Source organism: Pongo abelii, chromosome 14, assembly GCF_028885655.2.
Source record: "Pongo abelii isolate AG06213 chromosome 14, NHGRI_mPonAbe1-v2.0_pri, whole genome shotgun sequence".
Classification (NCBI taxonomy): Eukaryota; Metazoa; Chordata; class Mammalia; order Primates; family Hominidae; genus Pongo; species Pongo abelii.
The window spans coordinates 96,196,777-96,202,776 of NC_071999.2; positions in this window are offsets into that span (position 1 = coordinate 96,196,777).

The following is a 6,000-nucleotide window of genomic DNA, read 5'->3' on the forward strand; positions in this document are numbered from 1 at the left end:
TGGAATTGTGATCTTTGTGCTAAGATAGAGTGCAGATGCAGAATGGAAGCAGGAAGAACACAGGTGTGGGTATTAGTCATTTCTGGGCTTGAACCTTAGTTCTTTTCAACTTCTGTGTGCCTCAATTTCCTCCTATTTAAAAGTGGAAGAGTAAGAACTAAAGAAGGAGGAGAGAAACACGAAGGGTGGCTCGACAGTCAACAGGTTTATTTCAAACCTGGGAGGGACTTCTGACTAAGGTCAGAAGCTGCTCTTACAGACTAAGAGTTTTCAAGGATTCAGGGTGGAAGAGTTTATCAGAGACTTCAACTGCTTCTGTGTCTCTTGTGCTTATCTGAGAGAGAGAGTTGCGTGTCTGTTCCCATACATCTTTCTGCAGCTTCAGGCATATCCCCCAAGTCTGCCTTTAGCTTCCCTATCTGAGTGCACCTGAAGAGAAAGGAATGTGCTTATTAAGGCCCACTGTTTTACTGGGGCCCCATTGTATGAGGGTGAAGTTTGGCAGTTACACAAGAGACTTCCTCCCTGCCTTTCTCTGTGCCTGAGACTGTCTTACCTGTGTTTTACTGTCTGCTCTTTTCTGGCTGCTTGTAGTTGGAAGTCATTTCCTTGAAATGCATGAGGCTAGAAAGGGAGTGTTTGTCAGAGATGACAGTACTCATGCTCTGTCAGGAAGTTAAGTCACTTTTACGAGGATTTTGTGCGGTAAATACAATTACATTTGTAAATATCCTTGAGAAAGTGATGAGCACCTGCTCCACAAATGCCTCCCTTTTTTCCTTTCCCTTTTCAGAGCATCCGTCTTTATTTTATTATTATTTCTTTTTGAGACGGAGTCTCGCTCTGTCATGCTAGCTGGAGTGCAGTGGTGCGATCTCAGCTCACTGCAACCTCCACCTCCCGGGTTTAAGTGATTCTCCTGCGTCAGCCTCCAGAGTAACTGAGACTACAGGTGCCCGCCACCACGCCCAGATAATTTTTTGTATTTTTAGTAGAGATGGGGTTTCACCATGTTATCCAGGATGGTCCTGGATCTCCTGACCTCACGATCCACCTGCCTCGGGCTCCCAAAGTGCTGGGATTACAGGCCTGAGCCTCTGTGCCCAGCTGCCTCCATCTTTAGAAACCCAAATGTTTCCGTTTGCCATGGCTGCTGCAACAAATTATTATTAATCAGGCGCATTAAACAGAAAATTATGTCTCACACTTCTGGAGGCTGGAAGTCAGAGAGTGAAATGTTGGCAGGGTTGGTGCCTTCTGAGGTTGTGAGAGGATCTGCTTAAGACCTCTCTTGTTGGCTTGTAAAATGGTCATCTTTCTGTGTGTCTTCGCATTGCCTTCCCTATGTATGTGTCTATGTTCAAATTTCCCCTTCTTACAAGGACACCAGTCAAATTGTATTAGAGCCCACTGTAACGACCACGTCTTAACTTAATTGTCTTCGTAAAGACTCTATTTCCAAATAAGGTCACTCTGTGTGGTAGTTGGGGTTAGAATTTCAATGTAAGAATTTTGTGGTGTCATAATCTAACCCCAAACACCATATAAACAAATGTATAAGTGGAACCATCAAAATACCTGTTTAAGTGAATCCTTGTATTTGTCTCTCATTCTAAGCAAGATTTTCACTTTATTCTTCAAATTATTGAACACAATGTTAAATCTGTTTGCAGACAAAACATTTTAGACATCGTTGTTTTATTTTCACCTTTTTAAAAAGAGTCTACAAAGCATTAAACTTTATACTTGAAATCAAGAAAAAAGAAAACAATTTATCATCCAAGTTTCTTATTCCAAATATTAAAATAACATGCTGAAAAATTTAAATTGTCAGATATGAATTTCATCTTAAGAAAATTATCACTTATTTAATATTACTTGATGCTATCAGTCAAAGTGGCTGGTTTCCCCAATTTCATTATAATTACTGTGTACGTTTATATGAATCATGCATGTAATATAATCTGACCCTTTTGTAATTTTCCTGAAAGCAGGTTAGTTAATTTATGCAGGCAGGGTGCCAAAGCAAAATCTGTAGTAAACAGATACAATTCTCACTGTGCTTTGGTATTTTTTCAGTTTTTACCATTTCGAATATGTTTATTTTTAACATTTTAATTAAATGAAATAAAAACAGCTGCTATTTGATTTACCTATGTGGAAGAACAGTTTGGCTTCTTCAAGAAGAACACAAGTGACTAAAACTCTGAGCTGAAACTCATTATGTATTTTGATTTTTGTTCCTAGTGCAAGTGGTAAATTCCTTCTGTCTTATGCACATAACAATTAGTGTCATTATCTGCTGCTTTATCATAATATTATATACACCAACATATAAATTAGCAGCCCAGCCCTCTAGAAATGACGGAGTGGATGACTGAAGTGCAATTTACTGATTAAAATTTTCATTTTCTATATCTCACTGATGAATGCAGCCCTTTGCTTCCCTGAGATGTCAAATCCTGCAGGATGTCATGTTGGGCTGGAACATTCTAAGAATGGAGATTATTTGAATGGATATGGCAATGTAATTATTGTGCCTTTTTTGCCAACACTTTGTATGGAAATTTAAGTAAAAGTTTAAAAAAGCCATAAAGAAAAAAACCTGTTTGTCAATTTTAATAAAGTTAAGGGTATGAGGTATTAATATCACACCGACACAATAAAAAGTCAAAAGTCTAAGACTGCAAAACCTAAAAGTCATATAGGATATTCTTTCATTGAACATTTAAAGATGTATATATACATACATATCCCATATATGTGTGGGATATGTGATATATATATTGAAAGATATATATATATCTTTCAAATATGTTTATTTTGTGTGTATATATGTTTTGTGTATACACATATGTTTATTTTGTGTGTGTGTGTATATATATATATAAAATATATGTATTTTATATATATACACACACAAAGACCAAAGAAATCCTCCACTAAGTGAATAAATGAATACTCATAATATTACTTGTATATAAGAAAGGATTTATCTGGTTAAAGAGAAAGAGGACAAAAAGAAATAATTGAATGGCACTATCAAGTATAGAAAACTTAAGTACAGTGAACATTTACTAGTGCAAGCAACATGCAATCCTTTGTTTTATTCCCATAATATGAACAAAGATAAGTCTGATTTTTAGAATCCAATATTTGGTAATGAGTATAGAGGTAATCTTTAGACACCACTGCCAACAGCACAATGAAGGGGAATAGCTTTAAAATAATAATAATAATAACACACCTAAGAGTCCTATCTCAAGGCTATTAGGCATTTGCTGCAGCCCTTAGCAAAAGACTCTAGTCATAAACAGGCCTGTTCAATCATATTAATGAATGAGAAAAGAAAGTGGCTTAACTTGTCTTACGGTTTTCTTTTCTTTTTGTTTTTTTCTAACACGCACACATACGCATAGACCCACACAGGTTTTCTCTGCTAATTCTATTTTGCAAAATCTCCTGCTTTTTCCTACTATTTTCCTTGTTTTATTCTGCTGTCCTGTGTTATTTGGCAAAATATTTTTAAAAAGTCAAATTTATCTGATTGTTTTGACTTTAAAGAGAGAAACTCTGAAGTAAAATGGCCTAAAAAATTAGGAAAACTCTAAAGCCCTAAAGTAATATATTTCAATCTTCAACCAAATCAATGGCTTAATTATGACTTTAAGAAAACAAGGGATTTTTAGCTTTCAGCTCAGCCCTTCTTACTGTGTTTCTTCTTACCACTCTCATTATCAAAATATGGTTGTGACAGTGACAGGCATCATACCCTTACAATGCAAGATCAGCAAGTTGAAAGAAGATATTTTAAAATCCTCTTTTATAAATGTCACTGTTACACATGCAATATTATTGAAAGGTTTTCTTACCTTAGACTCAAGAAGCTATAAATGTAAAGTGTGTTGTCTTCAGAATATGAACTAAAACTAAGTATTCACACATTTCAAATAGCTAAACAATCCACAGAACCAGAAAAAAAGACACCAAAATATCTATTGTTATGGAAATACTTGTTTTTAAGTCATTGGTAATTTTTCAGAAAGTGATTCATGTGTTTTTCTTCCATTTTTAGTATTATAAGAGGAGAAATGATTGTTAACTAGTTTTCAACAAAGAAAAGCTGTGTTTATACTAGGCCCATCATTAAATGTTCTTGGAAAAATACTTGATTAATGAAGCTTGAAAAATATAATTCATATTTACTTATTTATAACTCTTGGTAGCCCTGAATCCTGCTATAAATAACTTTTAATGTTTTCAACCCACAGAAATTGCATGTGTGTGTGTGTGTGTATGTCTGTGTGTGTGTGTCTATGTATGTGTGTGTGATAGTCTTAACAAAATGTTGCTTCAAATTATGAAGTAATAACTTTCTCCTCTATGAAAGGATAAAATTTCTACAACCCATTGAATTATCATATGAAATTGCCTTAGATTATGATTTATTAAATGTTAGATACTATCCAATCTCATATTTGGTGGGAGTTATTGAGAGAAATCAAGAAGACAATCATAACTGGACTCATGATATGAAAGTACATAATGAATTTATATATTCATTTTTGAATCCAGGTGATTTTCCTAGAATAAGTTGTCTGTGGTTTTGATTATGTAGCTAAGGACTTTTCTAATTTACCAACATAAAAACGTCAATGTATGAAAAGCAACCACTCATAACCTCTTCTGAAGATCATATATGAGCATGTATTTTAATTTATTTCAATTTTTTTAAAGAAAAACAGAAAAGTAAAATTTAGATTTTTGTATTTCCAAATCAAGTACTTTATATTTTCTCTCAAGTGTAAACTTTAAAAAACAAACAGAGACCCTAGAAGTGAGAAATAAACTCGTGAAATTAAATATTTATTGGCTCAACTAAATAGCTGTAGAACATTTCAGAAGAAAGAGTAAACAAACTTAATGGTAGAACAATATAAGTTATCCAAAATGAAGAATAGGTATAATATTACAAATCATCATAATAACTAGAGTATCAAGGTGATGTTAGATGGTATCATTTGATCAAAAGTACATAAACAGGAATGACTGTGAGAATAGGACGGAAGAAAAAAACTGAAGAACTCAAAGATATCATGGCTGAAAATTACCCATACTTGTAAAATCCGTAACTTTAACATAGATATTTTTAAAAACCATGAAAATATATCCCAAGAATCAGCCACACCTGGACACAGCATAGTCAAGCCAGTCAGTTAGATATACAGAGTGAATTTTGATAGCAGTAAAAGACAGATGACCTATAACATACAATGAAACATCAATGCAATTAACGACTGAAATGAGAGTGATGGAGGACAGAAGAGGATTGGACGTCCTTAAATTACTCAAAGAAAAAAGGGGGGGAAATACCGCCACAAAACAAAGCTGTCAACCCAGACTTCTGTTCTCAGTGATAATATCATTCATGATTGAAGGCAAAATAAAGACTTTTTTAATAGAAATAAACTAAGAGAATCTGTTGCAAAGAGACTTTCTTTTCTGACACCAGAAAAGAAAAGCAAGCATCAGAAATGGTAAACATATGAGTATATGCAAAATTTTACCCTTTTTGAGTCTTTCTTCTTATTCTTTTTTAAAACATGATTTACTGAAACTAAAATTATGACACTTTCTTGTTAACTTTATCATGTAAGTTTGTGTATTACATGTAATGATTATAAGGACAGCTTGTAGTTTTGCCAAATTTTATGATCATTGATTGGAATTTAGACTGAATTAGAGCACAGTATAAATGGAAAATGCACCAAATAATTTTAGAAAGTTTACAATCATTGTTCAAAAAATTATATAGTATTTCATCAAATTTAAAGTGTTTCTCCTTTAGAGAGCATATAATTGGGCTTTGTTTATTTTATCCATTGACAATCTATTTTTGAAATGTTACGTCCATTTCACTTTAATGTAGTTATCAATATGGTTAGATTTATACCTAACTTATTTTAGTTTTCTTTTCAAGAACAGACAGAAAAGAGAGAG